Genomic DNA, 27922 nt, shown 5'->3' on the forward strand with positions numbered 1-27922 from the left:
TGTAAAAATATTCTTAACCAGACACTTAGAGTTAGAAAGTTAAGCAGACTGGAGATGGTCAATGCTAGATTTGAGCTTTATTTACACTTGGATAACCCATTCATACGTTTAAAAAAAAGTGTATATAATGTACTCTTCCCCCAGAGTCCACCCATACAACGGAAAGTGACTCATACCTAAATATGTGATTTTCAATCTGAGGTACTTAAGACTATTGCTATATATACATACATAGAGAGCCAGTGTACATATATATGCCACTACACATATATAAAGAGAATATATTTGGACTGATATATTTTCCCAGGTGGAAGATCCTTTGAACAGGAGAGCAGCTTCTCCTTCATATCTTTTGGGTGTGATTTTTGGAAAGCTGAAGGTACTGGGGAACAAGGATCCTGGTTGTCCTGGCTTGCTCACTGATGCTTTGGTGGCAACGGAAGGCAAAGAGTAATCCTGTACTTGTATAAGTGTTCTTTGAGGGATTTGCATAGTATCTTTGGACACTGATTCTCTCTTTCCCTTCAACTTCCCAAAAGGACTATATATTACAGACAGTGATTTCAGTAAATTAATAAAAAATGCATTATCTCTCAACTACAAATGACAGCATCATCTAAAAGAATGAGAACTAGGTAGCCAACTCAAAAATAGAGAAGTTAAATATTTGACATCATCTCCCACTAATCAAAACATGTAAATAATCTTATTAATTTTCGTAATAAAAGCACTCTGAATTTCACAAATTGTTGAACTCGACGATCAACTTCGAATGTTAGTTCTATTGGCAAGCAATTTATGAATCGATATGTCTAGCTCTTACTGACATGAACATAGACCTGTGACATTTTCTCTTTTATTTCAACATAAGTGTCAGAAAACAAGTTTATATAATCTCAATACTTTTCCAAAATTTTTGTGAACGATAAGACCCCAGGTGGCTGTTACAGCAGGCTTATGGGAAAAAGAAAATGTTTATCTACCATGAGATGCTATTTTTCAGTAGAAAATATCCAAATACAAATCTTCAAGATTTTAATTAAAATACTTAATGCCATTTGAATAAAGACCATTGCATGAAAACTTGCCTGGAAGGATGGGTCTCCTGGTCCTTATGGGAACCTGTGGTAGCCCTTGAGTGTAGGCACTGCATGATGTGGCTTCACATGGTGGTACTTGAGAGCATTTATTCTCAGGTTGCCTTTTTCTTTTTTTGAGATAAAAAGAAACATGTGTTTTTATCAAATTTGTATGCATATAGGAATGATACTCTGGTCTGTGTGGATGTGATGACCGTGAAGATTTCTTTTGAACGTTGAACTTTATATGGGAACAGTTTTAATTTGAATATTCTCAGTTTGAAGATTGTCTGACCAAGGATGGCAGATTGACTTTTAGGGCATCTAGTGCCATTTAACATACCTTGGGATATCTGGGATAGAATGATGGGCAGGATCCTAGTGTGTAAGAAGCTCTGAGTGAGTTGTCACTGTGTTTTAAATAGTATTGTGACAAAGAAAGTGTCTTCTGCTTGTGAGCAGTCTGCAAAAGCAAAACCAGACACGGAGTGTTAAAAGTTTGCGTACCTGGGAACCGAAACTACAGAGAGCTTTAACAAGTCCTAAGAACTACACTCTTTTTTTTTTTTGTTATTGCTGCTGGTGGTGATTCTTTTTCCACTTACACAGGATCTATTCCTGCATGGTAAACAAAACAAATTCAGTGTGTATTTTAATTTTAAAAAGCTACAGGAATAGTTAAAAAACCCCAAACCTAAGCAAACAAAAAACCCCAAACAAAACCTCAAATCCTAAAAACTGAAAAAGCAAGAATTTTTATAACTTGCTTGGTCACTAGCTTGATTATAGTGGAGGTATAAAAAGTGGTCCATTTTGGAAGTTCATTATGTTGCCATGGTAACATTGACTTACTAATTTAGAAACCCTTCAGGCGAGTTTTGAGAACACTAGCATTGCACTTGTATACCAAAACATGAAAAGATTTATTGTCAAGGTAACTGCTAAATGTTTAGGATAAGCCCTGTAGATATACTTGGACTTCTCCCCTTCAGTTTCTACTTGCATTCATGTGGTTCATATTATAAAAAAGATCTGTGGCAAGAAACAAATTTATTAATCTTAATGATTGCACTATTTTTCTTATTAATCTGTTTTATTTTCTTCTTAGAATCAGACCTTTGGAGTCCCATTGAGAAAGCGATTGTAGGTGCAACTCTTTACCTTCCCCAGCTACAGGGGGCTGTTATTAGGGGTATGTGCTTCCTTCTTCTTTTCTGTGGACTGTATACCACACTCAGTGTCATGGATATTGACAAGTTCTGCATCATCTTCTTTGCTTGTGATCACAGTTTTTGAAATGGTATCAATTTGTATCAGCTGCACTTATATTGGGGAGTTTTGCTGCTGTTTTTTTTTCTGCATATTTGAAAAAGAAAAAAGACAAGTGAATATCCCACTGAAATGCTAAGTAAATAGTATTATGCTTATCTCTAATTAATAAACAAAAGTAATAATTGAAATTGCTAGAGAGGATGAAATGATAACATTCACTGGGCAAATGCCTATTTCCATGAAATGTGTTAATGTCACTGTTTCATACTGTATCTATCATTTCCATTATCTTATTGTAAAAAGATAAACATAATCACCTTTCGTGTGTAACTTCCTATGAAGTGAAGCAATTTCAAGGCTTAAATGCTTGAAACTCTTATCGATCACTCTCTGAGACTACTGTGAGCCCTTATTTCTTGCTGGGGTTGGCAAGAAGTGTGGTCGTGTGGGACTAGCAAGATGTGTGCAATGCTTGGGGGCCAGTAAGTTATGGCCTTTTTACTCCATCTCATCATGGGGGATTTTAGTAACAATTCTTCACTCGTAGTAGAAAGCACCACATACTTTTCTGTTGCCTATCAATACATGTAAGAGCAACAGAATTTGTCACCTCTTTACCTAACAGCAAAGCCAATCTTAGCATGGGAATTAAGCAGTATTTATTATGTCTCAGTTGAATTGGTTCAGCAGTCTAACTAAAGAAGACTTTTGCCAGAAAAGAAGTGACAAGAGAATTGGAATATCAATAAATACAGTTAAAACAGAGTTGACTGAACAGTAACCTCCTTTGCAGAAGTATATTTAACCAAATCTGCTTTGTTGCCACTTGGTATGCTTCTTGTTTCACGATTAATTTCTTAAATCCTTTTTTTGAGGGCTACTGAATTGACAGATCTGGAAATCAACAGCTAGGATTTGATTGCAACACCAGCTTGGCCAAAATGTAGGCTGTTCCAGATTCTGGGCTTTTATTTAAAAAAAAGACAAGAAAAATAAAAAAAGACATTTCCAGCTTTTCTCATCCTGAGTAGTACTGTTAAAGCTGTGAGCAGAATGCAGCCAAAGCAGTCCTATCCTCATGTGTCTTTGTACTACCCAGGGCTCTGGAATGTTTCATCTACCATACCAGCCTTAGAAAATGTTAACTCTGAAGCAGAATGAGTGCAGCTTGTGAGTGAAGGCTGCTGTATTTTACCTGAACATACAACGAGTCGGCCTGTGAGCAACGCTCCCCTGCAGGTTGAGGCAGGGGGGAAAAAAAACCCAAACCAAAACAACACAATGCTGCATTTGTGACAGGATTGCAAGCTTTTCCATAACTGTTAATGCTGTGCAGGTATGAATTTACAAAGAGCAGCCATCACAGAGCAAGGCAGGTTGGATACGTATACTTACTTTAAATAAAATAGTTACCAAATTTTTAAAGAAAAACTGAACAAACTTTCAGATTAGTGGCCATGTTGCTCACAATTAAATGCACCCAGAACTGAGCCAGGCAATAAATGATGCTTCTCTTTCTTGTCCTCCTCAACCCCTTTTTGCGAGGAGGACATTATTTTTATTCTGGATCAATTCTCTATCCTGTTTTTAGTGGCTTTTTACAAGCAATTGACACCAGTGTAACCTGAGGTATGTTTCAGAGGAGAGAAAAAGATCTTGCTGGCACACAAGAGGCAGGCAAAGCCAGGTTCTCACTGGAGTATTGCCCCCCTGCAGCTGTATTCAAGTGCAGAGGATTCCTGCAGGAACTCTTCCTCGTCACTGTGCCTCTTCTCTCGGCAGCCTAACCCTGCCCAGCCATTTGATACAGCATCATAGTGATGTGCTGCTGGGCCAAAACGGCCTCATTTTGGGTCAGAGAGGTCATGGATCAGTACTGGAACAGTAGTTAGAGAAGCTGGTCACAGACTGGGCTAGGCTGTAGACCAGATATGGGGGTGAAGTTGGGGCACACATCCCTGGGCCTCTACCAGCGGCACTTCGATGCTGGAGGTAGCGCAGAGGGGATCACTGGTGGGAACAGGGATGGAGCAGGCATGAGCCCATCCTCATTTCATCACCCTCATCAGTCTGGGTGAAATGCAGACCTTGTCTTAATGGCTACGTTTCCATGCTTGATGAGGAGTGTGAGCCTCAGGCGCCGAGCCCACAGCTGTGATGTTTTCCGGCATGGCTGCGTTAGCCGTGCCCTGCAGCATGCCATCCTGGCCGGATGCTGTGATGTAGGCAACGCACCACCACATCTGCTGCTGAGCCACCACAGCTGTGTTTCAGCTGCCCACTGTGAAAGGAGATAAATATTTAGAGTTTGAATTACATTACCTGCAAGAACAATTTCATATTTCCACATGCTCAGTAACAGCAGCAGTGGCGTTTTAGCAGTGACATTTGGGAATTATCTAGAGATAAAAAAAAATAAAAAGTAAGTCTGTCTGGATTTATCTACCTAAGATGTGTCCTCACAACAGTGATTTAGTTAAAGAGCTAGCATTCTGACCATGCACCCCATTTAGTTTTCCCAGTTCTACTTCCGTTTGCTCCTAAATGTATTGTTTTGATGTCTGAGAGGTTATTCCTCATCTGTGGTTGCTAGAGGACCAGTATCTCAAGGTTTTCTATGCTTGAAACAGCATTAGGGCAATTCTGAGAGCGGGTACTTGTTACCTAATTGATGCAGATGGAGGCAGGGAAGGAAATGTCCTTTTTTTCTTTTGTTTTTTTTTTGTAGTGGTGGTGATTTTTTTGTCTTGCAGTGTACTATTTGCCTGCCCACCAATGAGGAGACCAATGCATAAAGACAAAGCCAAAGTCTACTTCCAAGAGAAGCAGCTACCCACTGCCATGTTACAGTGTAGAATGTAAAAGCAGAGGCTGTTTTGTTTCTTTCTATACCCCAAATCCAATTGCCCACTCACAGCCTCCTGATGCAGGCTGTTTGTGGGCCAGTTTGTGAACTGCTGTTACAGGCAGCTTGGCCCTGTTCTCTCTCCATCCCTTCAACTGGAGGGAAGATTTGGGTGCATCACCTCCAGGATATTGGGGCTGTCCTTTCCTACAACAGTGGGATGTTCTTAACCACAGCCCCCTGTGCCAGTGTCTCATTTGGCACTTAAGGTTTGGTTTTATGTGCTACTGTGGTACAGACTCATTGGACTCTTACTCTTAGCACACTATTTGGATAATTCTCTTGTATGTTTTCTGCAAAGGGAGCATGCCTCCTCCTCACTCCAGGGTACATTTGTGCCTGGTCTATCCTAGTTTCCCTGAACACCTAAGAAGTTATTGTGGTACTTCGTCAACCCAGCAATGCTCTATGTTGGCAGAGAGACCACTTGCAGGGCTGCTCAGTCACAATTTTTGTTGCTAGTGTCCCAAGCTTTTAATTACCTACACGTTCTACGTCTCCTGGTGAGGCTGGATTTTGACATTTAGTGTCGGTGGCACCAGTTGTGTGTTTTCTCACAGTCTAGCAAAGCAATAGATGGAGAACAGAGCTGTTGTCACCACTGGTGTTAACATACCATATGGTGACTGCGTCACCTTTGTCTTGTATCAGTCTACTACAGAAAAAATATTGGAAAGCATCTTTTATTTTCAAACTCAAGTCTTTGTGGCCAATTATTTCTTTTTTCTTGCCTGGGTTTCTGAGTATTGGGTGCAGAGGCACTGTTGTTCTTACTTGAACTAGCAAATAGAAAAAAAATAACACCTCAGTTGCTAAAGATAACATAACTGTAACTTTATACGGAATTTTCTCTCTTTCTTTCTACTTGTTAAGAAACAAGGTTGTTTAGTATTCCTAGTAGGTTGGCAGCTCTTGGAGTGTCTATTTTTTCTTCAATATGACAATGTAATCTCTCATCCTTTGGTCTGTTGCTGATGTTTTCTCCTCAGTTCACTGATCTGCATTGCTTTATCAAAGAAGTAAGACTAAGCTTATATAACTTTAATTCTGGATTGTTGGGACTTTTTTCTTCAAAGCCCAATATTTTAGGACTTTAATGGGTAGTATGATAAAAGAATATTGAACTATTGCATCTTTCTAAAGCTTTGCCTTACTTTCTAAACTAAACTGCCTTACTTTCTAAACTAAACCGATGATATGAAGGGGATTCAGATGCCGTACGAACCACATTCGAATTGGAAAGAGATGAAGATACAAGTCTGGACAAGTATTTCAAGTTCAAAAGAATCTAGAGAGGTCAGGAACATAAAACAAACTGCAAAACTGTAATTAACTTTACAAAAGTTAAGCCCAAATAAAACTATCGCAAATTATGGAGAGACTTCAAAAAGGGTAATGCCATAAGAAACTTGAATCTAATACTAGCAAGTATCTGAAATACGATGGCACAGAATCTGTAAAGTATTGTCCCTATAAGGATGCCACACTGAGCATACTGCAGGAAAGCGTAGTGGCTTTAAAGTTCTGATCCTGACCCCAGTTGGTGGAGGATCGCTATTGATGTTGATCGGCACTGCAGCAAGCTCTGTGTTTCTCTTGTGTGGACACCTTGAATAGGCCATCAGTTGCAGATGCTTTGTCTCTTGAGGTGATGAAGAAAAGTACAAGTGCAAGAAGTAAAACTGAAGGCAAAAGAAAATTGAAATACAAAGAAAGTTTCAGCATAGGTGGTATAACAAGAATCAGGGATTAAAAGAGAAAAAAAAACCAAAATTTATTTAATATTTATTTTGTAGATGCATAAGCCCAGGGAATAATCTGCTACAGAAATTGGGAAAAGGCTGTAGCAATCTTGGTCTAACAAACCATTAGCTAAGAGATGGTAGAGAATAATCTTCAGTTCACGATGTAATGCACTGGAGAAGGGATCAGCTCTTTTTCCTAACGTCTGTAATTCTAATTGCTTATTAGGCTTTTATATGTGTGAAAGTTATAATAAGACTGCTCATCTCACTGTTTCTCCTGCAAATCTCTCCTCAGAGAAAAAAAAAAAAAGTATCCCATGAATAAACTTTGCTGTTTCTGTAAAACCTATTAACTAAATTAGATGATATTAACTCTACTTATTATGACAGATCTGGTTTCTGTTGTCATGATAGAGAGATGATGCTGGGTTTTCTTCCATTGATAATTTCATTCTCAGCTCTTTTATGTAACTTATCTCCATTTACATAAACTAGGGGTTTTTTTCTTCCCAAATATGGAACTTTTCTGATATATCTTCTTACTCTCTTTTATAAAATTTTTCCTAATATCACTTGTTACTTGGGAGAACAGACTGACTCCCACCTCACTATGACCTCCTTTCAGGTAGTTGTAGAGAGTGATCATGTCTCCTCTGAGCCTCCTTTTCTCCAGACTAAACAACCTCCTTTTCTGCAGTCTCTCCTCATAAGATTTGCCCCCTAGACCCTTCACCAGCTTTATTGCCTGTCCCTGGGCACACTCCAGAACCTCATTATCCCTGTTACAGTGGAGGGCCCATAACTGAACAAGGTTTCAAGGTTTGGCCTCACCAGTGTCAAGTACAGAGGGATGATCATTTCCCTGGTCCTGCTGGTTCACACTATTTCTGTTTATACTCTGGGTAAAACATTTAACTAATCTGTGTGGATTTACCCAGAACCCCTTAAAACAAAGGGTTTTTTCGTCCTACTGTGACCCATTTGAATCGGTTTTCTCCTTTGTGAATCACTTGCAGTGCCCAATATCTAGCTTGCTGCTGTAGTTACTAGTGAATATTCAGTAGGTGTAGCTTCTCCAGTGATTCCTGCTAATCTTCAGCTAAGCCTATAGCCAGTGGGCAAAAATCCTCACAAGTTCTCTTCCCTTAGATTGCCTGTGCTTGGAGATGCCCATGGGGGAGCAACACAGCTTTGAACCAGCAGGATTAGAATTACAGGGCAAGCTAGTACTTCATATTGCTATATCCATTAAGCTTTTCAACTCTGGTTTCATGTTTAGCTGAACATCACAGTTGTGTAGGAACTAGTCTTCTTTAAAAACGTACTAGTTGCTGGGTTACACTAAATGTATAATCCTAATATTCTGTTAATTTTTTTAAGGAGCTAATGGAGAAAAACCTCAAACGTTGAGTCCAACAACTAGAAGGCAGTTTGAGTAGGTGTGGGTGCAGAGGAGCCGTCGGAGCTTGCCCTGCTACATTGCTGTGGGATAGCTTCAGCTACTGTGGGAGGCTGGGTGCTGGGATGCTGCCCTTGCAGCCCTTTGGGGAATAGCAGAGCCCTGAGGGAAGGGAGACAAGGCTTTTTGCCTTTCACATTCTGTAGCATGGGACCTGGCTACATTTTTCATCTTCTTGTGGCAATCAGTTACTTCCTCAAGGAGTTTTACTCTCTCTCATATGTATCTGAATTGGCTCATTTGCAGGAAGGTGAGTAGGCTGCTTATTTGACAGCCTCAGTGCCCGAAGTACTGTATTTATCATTAGTGAGGTCTGGCCTTGGCGCCAGCTTCCCCCCAGTGTTTGTCAGTGCTGAGCTGAGGTGCCAGCACAGCAGCGAGCAACCGCCAGCACAGATAACTCTTATCATGTGTACTGCTGGCTCAGCTCTGCTTTTCCTCACATGGTGACAATTTCTACCAGCCATTAGTACCCCCTTCATGTCCTGGTCATGTAGGCAGCACACACAGACAAACAATGCACATTCGTGCAGTTTTAGTGTTTGTGCCTTCAGCCTCCAGCAGCAAAGCTTGGAAAAGTCAGTTCTTCCCAATTACTTTGGCCCATTCCTGTCACTTTTATCTCTACGTATCTCCTTCTTTGACTTTGTTCTTTAAATTGCATTGAGTCTGTTGTCTCATTCAAGGCACAGGTCAACAGGAAAACAGACAAGTGAGGAAAAACAAGCTGTCGCCATTCCCTGGGATTGAAGTGACATGGATGACCTAAATTCGAAATGCTCCATATTCCCAGCATCCTCAGGCAAGAGGTGTTTTTATTTAGGAGCAAGATCTCTGCCAGTTTGGTCTACTAAATTTGGAGTTTGAAAATAGAGGAAGCAAGAAAAAGAAATGCAGAAGAAGAGCAGTTGGACTTCAGAAACTTGACCTCAGCACAGGAGCTTGCATATTGTTCGTACGCTGGGGCATGTTTCAGCTGTTCCAGTTTGTTCATTTTCTAGGATAGGCATGAAACTGCTATATTTGTGTATATGGACAGTAATAATAGGTTACAAAATCCACATATTAGCTTTCTTGGAGAGAAGAGAAACTGAGAGCTGCCTGAAGGCAAAGCATTTCTGATTTACTTTTCTTTGAAAAAGCTCATTCTTATTTATTGTGTCTTTTGCTGTTGCCCACACTGATGCTGGGGAGCATCTCTGCAGTCTTGCATAAATTGATTCATTGGGTGCCTGACTGTGCTTGGTGCTTCCTCCAGGTCACGGCTGCCACAGTTTGCCACTGTCTTTTCTGTGTGCCTGAGCACACATGTCCAAGGTATAGGAGTGTGTTGGAGAGTTTGGTAACAGCCCCCACATATGCCGATTGGGTTGCCTGCTCACAGAAAAATACAGAACAGAAGAAGTGAGTGAGGTTTTCCTGAGGTATAGTTAAGATGCAGCTTGTAGAAATGTGCCTCATTTTGCTTTTGCTGTTAAGAGCAGATAGATTTTGGTTTACTTCCAGGCCACAGAATGTTTCTGACTTCTTTCCTGACCCCTATTGACGGCACTTGTAGCTCAGGGAAGGGTTTCTGTCGTTCCCTCTTGGAAAAGGGACAAACCCTGGGTCAGAGGTGATGATGCAGGAATATATTTTTGTAGGGCCCATCTAACCAGTAAGAAAAAATGTTTTGGTTGTTTTGGTAGGGATTTTGAACAAAACAGAAATGAGGATTGGAGTGGGTTCCCTCTCCCCTTCTTTTCCTTGATTATGAGTAGTTACTGGGTGGTTGTGCTGGTTAAACAGTCTGGAGGAAAACAGCAGCATTCCTGCAGGGGCTTGCAAGAATTTATACTGGGTTTTGCTGACACCTATTTTTGTATCCACGACGGCAAAAACACACTGACATATCTAGTCTATCTGCTTGGAAACAAGAGATTTCATTTCCGTATGCATTCAGTCTTGCAGTGATTTTAATAAGTTGGGTTACTTGTTTTAACTCATCTGTGCTTCTCCCTTCCCCTGGAGCTAATCCAGAAAAGATCTCAAAAGAAGGATTTTTTTGGGGGAAAGGAGATTTGATTTGCATCACAGAGGAAAAATTGAAAAGTCTCAAAAAAATTAGTGACTGCATTTGATATCCTGTAGTTTAAGTCTGTCTAGAAGTGTTTTCTTCTGCTTTCTAAGTCCTAGTTACGTGTGGAGAGGATGATCCTCTGTTATTTTTATTCTGCAATATCTTAATCTAGGAACTAAATAACTTTTTTAATGAATCAGTTTGCTATCTCTGACAATGCTTCTGACATTTGTCACTTACTCATATCTCCCCCTGCCATGAGGTGAATTTTGTTTACTCTTTATAAAATATTTTCCTTTCTAAATAATGACATTTTATTTAGGATCTTCATGTCCCTTTGCAGGAGCTGGAAAGTATGCTTGGGAGAAAAGCAGTGGCTCTTCTGCTGTTCAGGGTAAAACGTATAAATAAATGCTATAAACATACACATAAATGTAGTGTAAAAAAGATTGTGTTTCCAATTATCTCTTTTCAAGTTTTAAGTTTTCTCATGCAATACTGAAATTAATAGCAACATTTGGAACAGGTTCCCCGGGGAGATTATGGAGTCTCCTTCCTTGGGGGTCTTCAAGACCTGCCTGGTCACGTTCCTATGCGACCTGATCTAGGTCCGCTTCTGCAGGGGGGTTGGACAAGATGATCTCTAAAGGTCCTTTCCAACCCCTACCATTCTATTATTTCAGTTATTAATTTTCTACTATAGCTACAGATGAATGAAAGAAGATAAATTAATTCAAGAGGTTTTTTTAAAAGCTGATTTATAATGATTATTAAGGTACTCTAAAAAACTGATAAAGTTTTACAGAAATTTTCACCAATAGCCTGATATGTAATATTTCATTGATAGCCTGAGAGAGGTGTATATATATATCCTCCAACATATGCATGGCATCAGGTGAAAATGGTGGAGGCTGATAGATTGATGTGAATTGGTGCTTCATTGTGAAAATGTAGCACATGCAGATTTATGTAGCATTTTTGTGGGTTTTTTCTCCCAAATTATTGTTTCTATATACTTAAAGAGAAATGCACATATGTATTTAGGTCTTGCACGTTTACTGACATGTATTTCTTCAGAAGTACCAGTAGTGGTTCAACCTTTGTGCGCTGTGGAAAACAGTTCTAAATGGCTACTTGTTACATTTTATTTTGATCTACAGGAGAAGAAAATGAACAGATTTACTCAATGACCATGTCCAAAACCAGAATACTATACGTTTTTGCTGAACTCCTGTAATAAATACAGAAATCTAAGAGAAACTAGGCAGAAGGAATAAAAATACATACACAGATGTTCATTTTAATTTTCATGTCATTATTGCCCAGATTTGTGGTTTTGACAGATTTTTCTTGCTCTCTTTTATCTGCCATACATTTTAAGATATGAAACATTATAAATGTGGGAGTTTCTTGTGTACCTACTCATTCCCATTTTACTCAATATCTTTTGTTTTTATCTACATATTTTAATCCAGAGTTCATAATGGTATTAAAGCTTTAAAAAAGGTTCACAAAATCAGTGATTTAGTGCATGATTTCTCACTTTTAATTTCATAACAGCTGCAAAATAAATAAATAAAATAATAAAACCTTTATAGCATGAGGGCAGACAATTTTCCTGGTAACTACTTTCCATATAACATTCCATCTGAAGAAGAGGGGAAGTGCTCAGTTTCATAATTCATTGAAGTTTGACACTTTTAAAGTTTGTGTTATAACAACACTTCATAGGATATAGATGGGGATGTCTCAAATTCTGTTGTAAATCTAACTTTACAAGGCTTTAATGTTCTGCAGACTACTAAAAATCACTCTAGGATTGAATACGTGAAATAAAATATTTGGTGTTCTTAACGTATTTTAATGCTAAGGACATTTTGTCATGCTTTTTTGAGATGCTTTTTCACCAAAATGTCATTGTTCATGAATTTTGGAATTAATTTTAGAGCTTACCTCCACGTCTGAGGGAGGAGGAGGGAAAGAGAAAAAAGGGAAGAAAAAAAGACAATCAGGAAATACAAGGCGCGTATCTTCACCTTAAAGTTTGAAGTATCAACCTGAGCTTTTGATACTGGAGGAAAGAGCATAAATACTTCACATGAAACGTAGTGTAATAATAACTGATAACATTTTCATATGATTTGAGGTTAAGCATGAGAGGAAATAGTCTGAGCTGCAGTTTGAGGTTTTATATAGTTTTCTCATAGTATTGTTTGAAGGATTCATCTACTGGCCAACATAAAATGAAAATGTAAACAGTTAGGAAGCATAATCGAAAGTATGCATCTCAATTCCACAGGAGCAGGGGTGAGTAATATGACAAGTTAGACAATTAGTCTGAGTGCTGCATTTTGCCATTAAGTGATCTTACTGCAAGGCTGTGCAGGGCTGCTGGAACAACCTCCTCATAAACTTTGCTGCCTTCACTGTGTGGTGGTAATACAAGACCAATGAAAAGTTCAGCTTAGGAGTACTGTATTAAAATGACCCAAAATCTCCATGCCACTTTATAATTTACACTAGTTAAGATTCACTCCTAGAGGAGTTGTTTCTGGCTCTGTTGTCTAATCTGTAAAGAGTGGGATATCCTGTGCAAGGGTGAGACAGCTCACCTGTGGCCTACTGACAGGGCTTCAGTGGCCTTCTGTCAGGGAAGGAAGCAAGTTTACAAATGATAAATGTAAGGACGGGAGGAATCCTGGAGCAAAGATATACTAATTTCTCTCTGCCATACTCTTTCCCCTGTTTCTATAGGCCTAAAGTGGAACATTTATCAGGAAAGCCTATGAGATCCAGGGCTGTTTAGCCTAGAGAAGAGAAAGCTGAGGTGCAGGACCTCAACGCTTACATGTACCTAAAAAGTGGATGCCATGAGAATGAAGTGACACCTTTTTCTGTAGTGCCCAGTGACAGGACAAGGGGTAACAGACATAAGCTGGAACACAAAAAGTTCCACTTAAACACAAAGAAAAACTTATTTCCTGTGAGGGTGAGGGAGCCCTGGCACAGGCTGCCCAGAGAGGGTGTGGAGTCTCCTTCCCTGGAGGTTTTCAAAACCTGCCTGAATGAGTTCCTGTGTGACCTTATCAAGGTGAACCTACTTTAGCAGGGGGTTGGACTAGATGATATCAAGAAGTCCCTTCCAACTCCTGCTATTCTGTGATTCTGTGATGTAGCATTAATTTCCTAGAGAAGTATAATAAGCTTACAGAGGGACAGGAGTTGGTGGTAGTAGCACAATATTCTTTACCAGGTCATGTTTTCCTGAACATCTCTGATATTGCTTGGCCATTTCTGTGTGAAGGACACATTGCATGGGATTTGATTACTGTTGGGCAAAGAAGAGAAAACTGGGGAAGCTAGTGTCTCTGGAAGGTGGTTTTACAGGTGTAATGCAAAAAATACTTGCTCATTTTAACCCTCTGTGCTTTCTGTAGTTTGATTTTGAAGTACAGAAACCGTACCTTATGTGGTTTCTATTCCTAGTGGTGGTTTAGTTAAGGTACAGGGAGACGGACGAGTTTGAACATAGAGCAGTCGTTTGCTTTGTTTTTAACACGCATTGGTATCAGCAGCATGTGATGAATTGGCAGCACAGCAAGTCCTGTGATAAGAATGAATGTCTGGGCAGTAGACCCTCCCCTGTACTCCAACTTGAAATATATCAGGATATAACAGGCTATCTCCAGCTTTGAATGGGACTGAGAGTAACTGAGGGTATGCTATTACATATAGTGAGAAAACATCTTAGTCATTTTCCTTCTGGAGAGGTAATCATAGAATCATAGAATGGTAGGGATTGGAAGGGACCTTTAGAGATCATCTAGTCCAACCCCCCTGCAGAAGCAGGTCAACCTAGATCAGGTCACATAGGAACATGTCCAGGCGGGTCTTGAAGACCTCCAAGTAAGGAGACTCCACAACTCCTCTGGGCAGCCTGTTCCACTGCACTGTCACTCTCACGGTGAAATAGTTTTTTCTTATGTTTAAGTGGAACTTTTTGTGTTCCAGCTTCATCCCATTACCCCTTGTCCTGTTACTATCTACTATAGAAAAAAGGGATGTCCCAACCTCCTGACACCCTTTAGATATTTATAAATGTTAATAAGATCATCCCTCAATCTCCTCTTCTCCAGACTAAACAGCCCCAGTTCCCACAGTCTTTCCTCGTATGAAAGATGTTCTATACCCTTGATCATCTTGGTGGCCCTGGATATTTGGATTAGAAGCAGGAGGAGGAACACCTTCCCTGTGTCAGTGCTGCGGTGCTGAGTGCCCGCTTGCAAGTACTGTCTCCACTTGTATTGTGAAGGTCCCCAAATAAAGCCAAGTTTAGGCCCTTAAATTTTTAATGGCATAACCCTTTGGGGGTGGCTCTGTGTACTTGTTTACTGCTGGATCAGAAAATGGGAGTCATCTTACTAAGGCCTTTACCATATGTTTGTTGAGGTTGTAGAAGCCCAGCAGTGAGGGTTCCTTCAGCACTGTGTCGAATGTTCTTCCTTGGAGATGTGCTTATTTTTACTTTTGAATGTGTGTGTAGATTTAACTGAAGAACATGTGTTCACACAGTTGTGCTATTTAAACTAATGTGGAGTGACTCAGTGTGTATTCATTGCTGTCATCCCACAGCAAGTGCGACAGAACATTTTATTGTCTGAAGACAATGCTAATAATGGTAGCATTAAACGGCAGTATAATTTCACAAGACGATATGCTGTTCCCAGAACTGCAAAGTGATTAAGAGATTTGCCATTGTCACACAGAGGAACAGGAGCTGACCTGCAGCTCAAGCAGCACCCTCCACTTCAACTGGGCTGGGCTGCCCTGCCTGTCTCTACTCCCGCTTTCCAGGAGCTGCTCTGGCATTTGTCACGGCAGCGAGCGCCTGTGCGAAGGAAGCACACCAGCATGCAGCTGTGCTGAGAGCTGTTGGAACACAGCTTCTTCCCAAGGCACTTCTACCCTAAGCTGCTTTCGTCTAGCAGGTGAGCCATCCACCACCATCCTGGACAGCTGAAAAGACTGGGAGGGCATGCATTGCTTCTGACTGCCCCTTATTTATTGCTGCTTTTATGGTTAGCCCCAGTAGGTAACTAATACATCGTGGATACAGGTAAACTAATGCACTGTGGATGCTATAGCATTCCCATAACTTATGAAACAGCAATTTGGAAATGAAGCATTTTGCATTAGCCGTGCTTTCCTTTACCATGAGCTATGGTGGAGGGATTGTAGAATGAAAGCAATGTGGCTGCAGTGACTAGGAGAGAGCAGCTGTGCTGTCTTTGTAACTGAAGTATATAGCTTATAAATACAAAGAAGCTGTCAGTACAAAATTAATAAATGTTACATCTATGTTATTAATCCTTAGCATCACCACTCATTGTGTAAACATAACAACTTCCTTATAAAAAGAACTGGTAATAGTGCTTGGAACCTGAAAACAAAAATGCAGTGGGAGGAGCCATATGCATACATCCTTTCACAGGAAATACTTAAACAGTTCTCCTTTCATGAGTACTCCCTTTCAGTGGGTTCCTGGTTGTGTGTGTGTGTATATATATATATATATATATATACACACACACGGTTGTAATAATCACCTTGGATAATGACAGCTTAGACAACACAGTCATAAAATGAACAGAAGGAGAGATTGTTTGTCAGCGCAGAGACCCTGGTTGGAAACCTCACCAGCCTTAAACCACGTTCGTAGTACCAGTGGCTTACATACAGTGTGGGCAACATCTGCTGCATAAAGCCATTTGGAGGTTCGCTGGTGAAACACATTGATAATACCATTGCAAAGTTTGCTTCGTATCCCTTAGTAATTAGTAAATAAGAGAGCTGTGAATCCAGACCCTGAGATCTGGCACTGAACATCTTTAAGATGTACAGCCACTGACTTGCTTTTTTAATGACTCCCTTCTCCAGCAGTGTTTTCCAGAGGCTGTGTGACAAAGTACCAGAGTGTTGTGCTTTGATTTTGAAAGCTTCATTATTAAGCTGTGCTCATCTCTAAGATGAATGTTTTAAAATGTTGTTTGTGTTTGGCTGTGATACTGAAGAAAAAGAGCTGATATAAGGAAAATGACATGGGGGAAGAGACTTGCATGTTTTACAGTCTTGAGATTCCAAGCATCCTTGCTGGGAAAAAATGGGAGTTTGTTTAATTAGCCATTTTCTGTGTGGGTTTGCTGAGTTGCTTTAGTTTGTTTGTGCTCTGATGGTTTCTAATAATGCTATTATTTATTTCCACTAAAGAGAAAAAATGAGTTCAGTGATCTCTGTTGTTTGATGTCTGCTAGGAATACTGCTTCAGAGTTGTGTCACTACAAATATTTGTATGTTCCTGCTAGTACTGTGGGCAGCAACATTGGAGAGAGCCAAAAAGTTAGCTTAAATCAAGATTGCTTACTTAACTTCTATTACCTTTTGACAAAATCATTGTATGGATCTGCCTAAATTTGGTCTTCTATGAACTATAAGGAGCAAATCACACCATTAGTAGCAAACTGGTTGATTCAGTCTATGTGATAGATGCCACAGAAATTTGTGTGGAACCCACTGCGATTTCCCTGCCTAGCATGTGTGTTGTGGCATCAGAAAATCTCCTTTTGATAAGACAGTTTCAAAATACCTATATTTGTTATACCAGCCACTTAGTTTTGTCACAACATATCCTGTGTGTACTTGCATAACTATCACCAGCACAGTATATTTGGGGCTCCTGTAGCATATTCAGTATCATGGCATGCCAGCCACGCTTAAATGGAATGGTGCAGCCCATTAGCCACCTGTTTAGCCTCTACTGACAGTTAAATACCAGCATCAGCAGTTTCTTGCCCTTCTCACCTCTTTCTTGAACTGTTTCGTCAGTGCTTAACACAGAGTCTTGCACAGCACTGCTTGTTAACTAACTCCCTTTCTGAATATGCTGTAGGTGCTCACTGCTAAGAAGGAGAGATCGTGTGCTTTTTTTCTAGGTAGTCCTTGTTCTGCCTCCTCGTATTTTCTTGGTTTCCTTAAGTCATCCCAGTTTGTGTGCTGTTGACAACTAAATCAGAGAGATGCAAATATCAGAAGAGTTGAGGAAATGCCCAATGCATACTGAGAAGCAAATGCCTCAGTCTCTCAAGATTAGAAAAAATGAGCAGTAGAAAGAAATGGATATCTATGGTGATGAATTTTAATGTGTACATTGTAGTGTTGTTTACTGTGTCTCCCATGTCTAGATCACTTGCTGTTGAGGATGAGGTTATGCAAAGAGACACTTATCTTTAGTACCACTGAAACAGAGGTAGCTAGATGAGATCAGAGGAGGCCATCATGTAGAGGAGGCTCAGGGCCACACGCAAGACAGTTTTGACTTCCAGCTTTAAGGGTCATAGAATCATGTAATTGTTACAGTTGGAAAATACCTTTAAGATCATCACTAACCTCCCAGGCCCATCACTAAACTAAACCATATCCCTCAGCACCTCATCTACATGTCTTTTGAATGTCTCCAAAAGATGATGATGACTCTACCACCTCCCTGAGCAGTCTGTTCCAATGCTTAATAACCCCTCTTTGTGAAAAAGGTGTTCCTAATCTCCAATCTAAACCTTCTCTGGCACAACTTGAACCCATTTCTTCATGTCCTATCATTGATTACTGGAGAGAAGATATTGCCCCCCACCTCACTACAACCCTCTTACAGTTGCTTGTGAAGAGTGATCATGTCTCCTCAGCCTCTTCTTCTCTAGGATAAACATCCCCGGTTCCCTCAACTGCTCCTCATAAGACCTGTTCTCTAGACACTTCACCAGCTTTGTTGCCTGTCTCTGGACATGTTCCAGCACGTCTCCAGTGTTTAACCTCATTCACGATAAAAAGACATTTTTTCTTTATAGACCTGGAATTTCCCATGTTGCTGTTCCAGCCAATGCCCTCCCTTTTTCTGTGCACCTTTGAGGAGAATCTGTTGCAGACAGTGGGTAAGGCCTCCTGTAGCCCTCTCTTTTTCAAGGCTGAGCAAACACAGTGCTTGCAGCCTCAACTACTATGCTATGTACTTCAGCCTCCCAGTTTGCTCTGGGGGTTCAGCGTGGGTCTGGTGCCAGGCTGACTGCCTCAGTCCATGCAGCAAATCTACGGGACTAACTCTCTTTTTTCTGTGCTGCCTCTCAGATGTGGTCCGGAGACTGGTTCACTTTTTCATCTTAACTAGTCTCAAGCTCTCACTTTCTTTTATCTTTTTGTGTAACATCTCCAACAAAGTAATGTTTTCAGATAATTGCATATACTGTGATGTGGCAAAATTCTATATATGGTAATAGAAAGGAAAGGAAAAAAAAAACAGTTGTTATTTTGTAGCTCAGATGTTTCCTTTTCTGTTACAGCTATCTCCATCCAGCAAGTCTTGATCCTGACTTTTTTTCATGGAGAGCTTAGAACTTGTTGTTTAGTATAAAATTAAATATTCTGCAGTCAAATGCAAACATCCAGCCCAAAAAGGTGGATGCAACTCCAGATCCAGAATCCATGTGTAAATCATATTCTCTTACTGATTGAAATGAAAACATGGTGCTTAAACAGTGTCTTCTGCTATTTCCATTTTTTTTCCTCATTTTTTTTAGATTAGGTTGCCCTGATATTTCAAGAGCCTTTATACAGATACTGTATACTCTCTCAGCAAATCCAAACACAGTTTAGCAGAGCAAAGCACAGTTGGATACTGGCTTAGTGCCCAGAGTCTGCTTTTAACCTCTGCAAAGTCCCTTGTCTTTCTCAGTAGTGCTGAATGTGGTGCAGAAATCCAACATTTTCTAGCCAGGGGAGAAAAAAAGAAAATTTCAAGATCGAATTTCCGAATCTTAGTGAATCACATGTTACAAGTATTGTCCTGAAAGAAGGCATCAGTTTATAAAGAGCCTAAAAACAGGATCAGACATATGGTAAACATCCAGATTAATGGGCTGAGAGCTACAGCACCTGGTGAATTCTCATGTAATTTTTTTAAAGTACCCATTATTTCCCAGCTGAAAATCCGCACGCAGTTATTCTGTGTATATACTCATATCCACTATGATTTTCAGAGTATATAATATGAAACAGTAGGTTTCAACTGTTTTTTTAATGTGCTGACCATTAAACGTTGTCTAATATGTGTATGAATTCTATGTGGCTAATTTAGACTTTGGACAATATATTTTCTTCTTATAAGTATTTTTGTGAATTCCTCTGGAATAATTCACAGATGGATCAAGGAACTTTTGAGTATAGATTAAAACAAATAGTATGTCACAAGACTGACAACTTGATTTTTTGTTGCTGTTTTTCATTGACTGAAGAACTTGGTTCTATCTCTCCCTCCCTAAAATAGAGTAATATTGATCTATTCTTGAAGAGCTGTTGCTCATAGCTTGATACTCCTTTTGGAACTTGACATAATGTGCATTTCCTTGCAAGGTTCGTGGCTAAAATATTAGAAAGGTAAAGTCTGTCATCTAGTTAGGAGTTACGTGCATGATCACTTTTCCTTTGTTGAAATGAGGAAACAACTAAAGTAGAGCAGAAGATATCTTTACGTGCAGCGAACCTTGGCTTAATTTTTGATTTGTTTTCTTTTAATGAAAGAGACATTTATGAGTGTGTGCTACTTTGATTTTGGACTGAACCTAAAACAGCTAGACATCAGAAAACTTAATATGCACAGTGAAATTTAATTAGGTAGCTGCATAAAAATGAAAGGACTTCTTTTCTTCTAGAGAGGAAGCAAGAATCCCCTTTTGGTACTAGAGGCACGTGATCTTGGTGAACTTGCTTCTGCAGAGGGGTTGGACTAGATGATCTCTAAAGGTCCCTTCCAACCCCTACCATTCTATGACTCTGTAATTATATGATATGTAGCTGAGTCCTATTTTCATCGCCTCCTCTTCACCAAGAGGTGTTAGTAACAGATGTGTATGATCTGCTGCCGAGGGTGATGGTCTGGGGATATTAGGAGGAATGGACTATATTCCTTACATCCTACATGGTGCCTTCTTCAAGTAACAAAGGTGCAAAGGTCTAATTTTTCCAAAGGTAGCCTTTAACTTTGTACATTCCAGGTAGAATTGCTACATTTGGTCTTCAGAGACACCCTAGCTACTACTTCATGTTTATAGTTTGATTTGTGGATGCTAAGTACCTCCTGAAAGGATTCACAAAGTCTCTGGATTTAGACTCAATTAACCATTCCGATGAAAAATATGGGTTAAAAATGATGCCCAATGTTTTTGGCACTTAAATTATTTTTTTTATAACAATTATGCAAAAAATTATATGTTTATAAAAACATTTTTATGTCAATATAATGTACGGTAACTGCTGGGAAAGATAATACACTTCAGATGTGTTCCAAGTATGCTGCTCTAACTACAGGTACTGATTTTAAAGGTTGGCTTTTTTTTTTTTTTTAAGCAAAACTGGTTACCATTAGAATGGGTGAAACAGCTCTTCAAGGTTAACCCTCGGAATGATAGGTTGCCTGCAATTCTTGTTGATCATAATTGTTGGGAGGATTTCCCAAACAAACCAAAACAAACAAGAAGGAAACCAAAATCCAAAACAACACGGCTATGGAAGTGGGGAAATGGAAACCGTGGAAAACACCACTTTTTGAATGAGATGAGAAAGTGTCACATCCTGTTGTAAATATTTGACATAAACCATCAAACCCTTTAAATCATCTTTTATTGGCAGTACCAAAGCCGGCAAAGTTTCCCCATGATTCATTCAGTCATGGGTCGGTGATGACTTGAATTTTATTATCTTAAAATTTTCCATTTAGCTTTGATGGCTCTGTGACTGTCTTGAGCTTTGGGGTTTTTTGTTTCCCTGTATTACAGTAATTTTTTCAAAAGAGCAGTGAAATTAGTATTTTTACAAAGCAAAATAGCTGAGAGGTGTTTAACAAAATATCCAATGTTTGTTTTCAGTCACAGGAAATATATTGTAAGCAAGCTGGTGTTTGTCATGCAACTTGTAGTTCTGCTCTCCTGTGTGTGGAACATGGGCTGTGACTTTGAGCTCCCTCTCTATTAATTTACAGGGCCAGCCTGGGCACACAGAATTCCTTTGCAAGTGTTTATACATATGAGTGTGGGGTACCATGATTAAGATTTTGTTGTCACCCAGATCATTCAAGTAAAGTTGCATGTGTGGTTTTCATTTTTCCTATTGTGGCATTTCTGTGGTTTTAAGTCAGGGCCGAGACTTCTCTGAAGCAAGATGAAGGCAAAAAGCAGAATGACTATGGAAAGTGTATTTAGTTATGAATATTTTAGCTTTTCATAAGGAAGGCAAACTGAAAGATGCTTTTACCTGGCATGATGTTGCCTACTTGAAGCTCGTTTTATAATCGTTTAGTTCCATTTATGTGCCTCTGCTGCTAGTATCCAGGGCCAGATGTCTCTTCCATTCTTCAGATATATCTTAAATAAGGAATCCAGATGTTAGACTGTCCTCTTTCTCCATTTGAAAATCCTCCCTGGGATCTTGCTTGCATGGCCATTCCTTCCTTTGAGACTTTGAAATTTCAAATATGCAACATCAGTGATGATAGTGATCTGGGCACCACAGTGGTTTTTCTTCGCAGTGTAGTGCTTTTTGTTGTAAAGCTACTAAACTGACAAGCATACAACTAAAGGGATGACTGATGGGACAGTGAAGTTCTCTGGCCCCACTGGTTGGAAGTGTACATGACCTCAGAGAGATTAGGTACCTTTAGAGATAAGGTTGGCCCACAGAAAGAAGTAGGGCCGCCAACAGAAAAAGAAGAAAATCTCTACTTTCATGTGTTACTCTTGCATTTCAGTGACTCAGAGTCCTAAAGGTCTCAATCCCATTATGAAGATGCAAATATTATGTAATGGATCTTCTAAACTTGGCAAGTTACTAGAATGTCCTGGCACTACAGATGGAAGTTTTGGTCCTGCTAGCATCCAACCTGGATGTGGATGTCCTCACCTCAGTCAGGCAGTGCTGAAAGGAGCATCACTCTTTCCTGAACACTGTGTATATCCTTTTATTTGTGAAATGATAAAAAACCATACATATCTGAAAATGATAGAACTGTTTAGAATTTATCTAGCTACAAGTTTTAAGATCTCCGGATCTCCTCTTAGTGTTTTTTGAAGTTTTTCACTTGACCTTGATTTCACCAGCAGATGAGAGAGACTTTTGAAATCAGAATAACGAGCAATTGCAGTATGCCAGCTGCCCAGCCATTGTGGAGTGTTTTTCTAGGCATTCCAGATGGACTTTTTGGAGAGAAATCTGAATGAGGCTGTGGGACTTTATACAGAGGAAAAAATGTCCATTCAGAGAAGAATGTAATAGTTCACACACATATAATTGGTTGATTTGAAAAAAAGTGAAGTAATTAACATTTTGTACATTATAAGTCTCATCCGGTGTTTCTTATCTCGGTTTGGGTATTTCCTGTCTAGGTGGTAGACATTTTCTGGCCTTGTTAAAGCAGAAGCTCAGGAGGTAAACTGGTTTGTGTATGTGCTCAATTTCATGGATTTTTGTGATTTTTGAGAAGTCTGACATCAGCTTTCCTTGTGCTGTTTTAGATCTGAGATGTTTTAAAGTCTTTTTTATTTCCTTCTTATTTCTATTTTTTCTTTTTTAAAAGAGAATTGGAAAGATGAGGACAATTGCTTTAATGATTGACAGTGAGTACAGAATTCAGCTAAATCCCATGCCCCAGAGCCAGTGACCAACCAGTTCTTTTCATAGATCTCAAGTGCCTTGATTTGGCACTATATCAGCATATCTGTTACTGATTTTTAAGATAAATACTGTGGGACCGCTTATTGTTGCTAAAAGGAAGTATTGTGGAGACTGATCTTTCTTGTTGAGGTGATAGAAATTTGCCTTGTTAAGTCAATTAAAGGAAAAAAAAAAAAAAAAAAAAACAACAAAACAAAACCAAGAAAGAGTGTCAATATGAAATAAATGGAGTGGTACCTGCAGGGCTGACAGTGCCCCTCTGCACCCTGCCTGCAGGGTATAGGTCTGTTCAACACCAGAAAGAAGCACTGAGCTCTCAATAGCCATGCCTGCTAGCAGACATTTTCAAACTCTTATCATGTGTCCAGTGTAAAGCTGTATGGCAGCATGCCTAGCTATTTCTATCTGAATCATACATCTGCAAGAGAAGTCGAAGCCTGGACCTCCAGGTCCGGGGAGAGAGCCTCAAAATAATTTAAAGGTACCAAAGAATCACCTATATTATCTGTCAGCCCTAAGCTCTGTTGCCTTCTTGGAGGCCAGACATTTGATAGTGATTTAGTCACAAGTAAAGGTTGGCCACATATCGTACTACAAATTCCCCAGAAGGTGTGGTACAGGCAGAGCCTGTTGTCTTTCTACCTGACAGAGAAGACAAACGCATGTTACTTGATGGTGAACTTTCTGACTTACTCTGCATTGGGTCTGGGCCGTACAAGTAAGTAGGTAGGTAAGGGAACCAAAAATTTGTGACAGGGTTCTTGTATAGTCTATGCAGAACAGATGAGTTATCCTAAAGATGTTAGAATTATACCTGAGCAAATAACTAAAATTGAGAAATATTCGAATGACACATATTAAACTAGTTTCATTAATCAGGAAATGAGGATTTGGTGTCTTTAGCTGTTCTGATAAGTCCTCATTCATGTCTTCTACTGAAATTTATGCTACATTCTGATTTTTTCTCCACTTTTTGTTGCAGTCACATGTTTATATTTAAAAATATTCACTGTAGTCTACCTGGTACCTCTCAGCTGTGTTAGGGGTGCTGTACTAATTAAGGAGTTTGTCTGAAATGGGTCACCAAAGGGAGCTATGTTAGACTGATGAAGTGCTACTGGAGATTTGTTTCAAGAATAATAAACCCACTTGAAACAGTGCAATTATTGTATATTTGTACACTGCGCTGTTCATCCTGCATCTACAAAATCCAGAGCTCTCCTTCTGGAGAGCCAAGCCAAGCCCTCATAGACAATTGCCCACAGTGGTGCTTCTCGTTTGGTCCCACCTGAGTATGAGATGCATAGGCTGGAGAATATTGTTATGTCATGTTGAAGAACTTACACTGAACTGGATCTGACTGCATATTACTCTATCAGACTTGTCCATTAACACTTTTGTCCCTGCATGCTCCTTTTGCAGATGCTAAATGTGATTGTTGGTGTTTTATTCCATAGCATGACTATTGAAACCAGTCAGGTGCTTAAAAAGGTCTGCAGAATGTTAATCTATTCTGGTTTTGTTTGTGTATCTTCCTTGGTCATTACTCTCATGGGTCCAGATCTAAGATCAGTACCACATGTGTGACTTCACAGTTTGATGCATGCCCCCTTGAGAAACCGTTGAGACCTGGAGCAGTAGGTTTATTGTGGAACCAAAGAATTACGGCAACTGTATGAGAGCTACTCCATTGTTAATATTTCAACTTTTTATTACTATGGCCTCTTTCTAGCATGTAGAAGATGAATCAGCTGTATGTTTTTAAAATAGTATACACTGCTGTTTACTAAACAGGAACAATATTCCACTGTATGGTTCACACTGACAGTCACATCATAAATGTGTTGATCCTGTTGCTCTTTGAAATAACAATCTAAAATAAGCCTTATATATTTTGAGGAAATGATAGAAGCTTTTCTAGTCTTGCCAAAATTTTGAAGGGCTTTATTTTTGTGTGTAGCTCTTTAATGGTTTTGAAGTCCATTTGAATTATTAGTATTGGAGTAAACTATTAATATGTGAGGTTTTTATGTCTATATGCTTCTGTCAGTAAAAACAAGTTAAAAGCTTATACATGTTAATATGGGAAGAAAAGAAACTTCTTGGTGTGTGCCTTTACGTGGTGTCTAGGTTTTGAAGGTCTCTGAAAAAAACATTGTGCTGGAAGAGTCTTCTTCAGCTTGGTGTTTCTACCCTTCAGCTGGGCATCACCAACCTCATAGCAGGGTTAGGAAAACTACTTCTGCATTGACTGCATCAGTGCCCTTCTGCACATAAAAATGTGAAGAGGAAAGCAACATTTTAAAGCAGAGTCTTTTTGCTCCTATATGAGTACATTGATTTATTTTTCTCTTAACTATTGTGTATATGAATATTTAATTACAGGAATGCAGTCTCAAACATTTGTAATGATGTGCTTTTCTGCCAACTTATTGTATTGTGAAAGGATTTACAAAAATTGTTAACAGGTAACACAAAATACAAAGATTTGGACTTCTTTTGTGATGTATTTTGATTTAAATCCCCAAAAATTACCTAGCATTTTTTGAGAGAAAAAGGAAAAGATACTTCACTTGAAATGAAACATGTATCAATTGGCTAGACAGGAGAGGTGTTTTGTAAATATATTACTGGCACTGTTTGAAAAAGCATGTAATTTTGTGTCTCCAGTTGAACGTTATACTTCTTCCATAAAGAATTACTTCAGATATGTGTTGAAAATAAAACAATTAATTGGTAATATATGTATAAAAATTAAGTAGTATTTTTTTGTCGTGGCTGTTGTTCATTTGGACAATATCCTGTCAGCTCTCTCTAGTGAGGTGTGTGGGAGTTTTTAAGCACAGGAACTTTGCTTTTTGACCTTAACTCTGAATATGGGAAGGTCACTTAAATCATTGCTATAGATTCCACGTTTTCATGTCAAAATTCACTAGCAGCTGCCCTGAAGCAGCATTAATATTTACATGTTGATATTTCCCCTCGGTTACTAGCAAAGTAGCTGACATGCCCTGCTAAAACCATATAATGGAAATAAAGTGGGGATCTTTTTTAAAGTATTTTCTCGGTTTTCCATCTCAAAATAGCCAAAAACTAAAGACAAGGGATCATTTATCTATAAAAAAAGCCCTTAAAATGGATTATTTTCTGTTGTCCTTCATCCATGCATTAAAAATTTTATTTTGAAATTTGCCCCTGTTTGCATTTTATACATTGATCCGCAGCACAGTTACATCTCATCTCACACCTCAAATACTGCAGCATATGTGAGCTTGCGTCCTGAGGCTTCCCAAATGACTTTTTAATTGGTTGTTATTCTTACACAGTTCATAGCTTTTCCAGTGCACAGCCGTGTTGGTTTCATCACTTGTCTTTCATGTGAAATAGTCCTTGTTACTCTTTCGTCTGTCCTGTGTTTCTTTCCCACTTGTCTCCTGGCATTGACCAGCCTTGTTGGAGGTCCAGCTTCCATAACCCCCAACATCACAGCAGCACCAGCAAGTACATACTTGCCCTGTTACTGTTCTGTTGGAATTCTTTAATGTCTTTTTTCATGCTTTATTTTCTTCTTTTTTTCAGAATCTCCTGGAGCACATTCCCCCATTGACATCATAGGCAAGAGTTTGGCATTGCGCTTCTACAGGTACCTTTTTGAATTAAAATGCACATTTTCCCTGAGGTTTGATAAAAGGAGAGGATGTGTCTAGAAGGACTTTCACCATGTCCTCTTTCACTGTCCTGGAAGATATGCTCTGGTAATGAATTTCTCTTCCTTGACCTTTACTAATTGTTTGAGTTGGCAGGTCCATTAGTTGCAAAGGTATCCTTTACTGTTTTAAGAAAGACTGGGACTTGCTTTTGCCGGCCTCAGTCATGCAGCAATGTATGTGTCAGTGTGACAGAACCATTTTTAGAAACAGTCAAATAGTTCTTGGCTTTTCCCCATCCTTTATTCCCAACATGTACTTTGGGTACAGTCTTTCCATTCAGTAGATTGTGTTAGCTTTTTATAACAGAGACCTTTAGGGCAAGCAGACACTTCTGGCCTTAGTTCTCCAGACATTTCTGGTTTTTATTTGCTTGTTACTAATGTACTCAAAATCTGAAGAAAGTTCAAACATCTCTGAGTCCATCCACAACAGGCTGAGTCAGATTTCAAGGTCTGAGCAGGAGATGAGCATTAAAACTGAAAATCTTTTATTCTTTGTTAAACCCCCTAAAACAACAAGGGGAAATACAATGTCAGGAATAATGGAAAGAGTGTCATATATTGAGTAGTTTCAACCTTGGTGAGTACAAAGAAACGAGCTGAAATCGAAGTGGGCAGGAGGGGGACAGGTGCTATACAATATGTCACTTGGTACCAATGGTTGTACAGTTTTTAAAAGACTGGTAATTATTTCACTGTAGCAAATTAAAAAGCGGTTATCAATGTCTGATGTGTCATATATCAAATCAACGACACACTTCACTAATATATAATTTTGATTCCACTCTTTCAAAGGCATTTCATGTTCATCTGTTTCCAATCAACTTATTTGGCTCCAGAATGTAAATTTACATCATGTGAGGTCTAAAATTAACAATTGTATCTACTGTTTTATTTCAAGACAAAATGTTGAGTAGCAGAGGTAA

The 27922-nt window shown here is 39.3% G+C and overlaps 1 protein-coding gene across 2 annotated transcripts in view; it reads left to right on the forward strand.

The window, feature by feature from the left end:
* FAM110B (family with sequence similarity 110 member B) overlaps positions 1-27922 on the forward strand; it is a 114692-nt gene that overhangs the window by 70050 nt on the left and 16720 nt on the right. For both annotated transcript variants that reach the window (XM_061995269.1, XM_061995267.1), the window contains one exon: positions 26867-26930. The gene's annotated coding sequence lies outside the window, so the exon portion shown is untranslated. The remainder of the gene's footprint in view (positions 1-26866; positions 26931-27922) is intronic.

Source organism: Colius striatus, chromosome 4, assembly GCF_028858725.1.
Source record: "Colius striatus isolate bColStr4 chromosome 4, bColStr4.1.hap1, whole genome shotgun sequence".
In the NCBI taxonomy this organism is placed as follows: domain Eukaryota; kingdom Metazoa; phylum Chordata; class Aves; order Coliiformes; family Coliidae; genus Colius; species Colius striatus.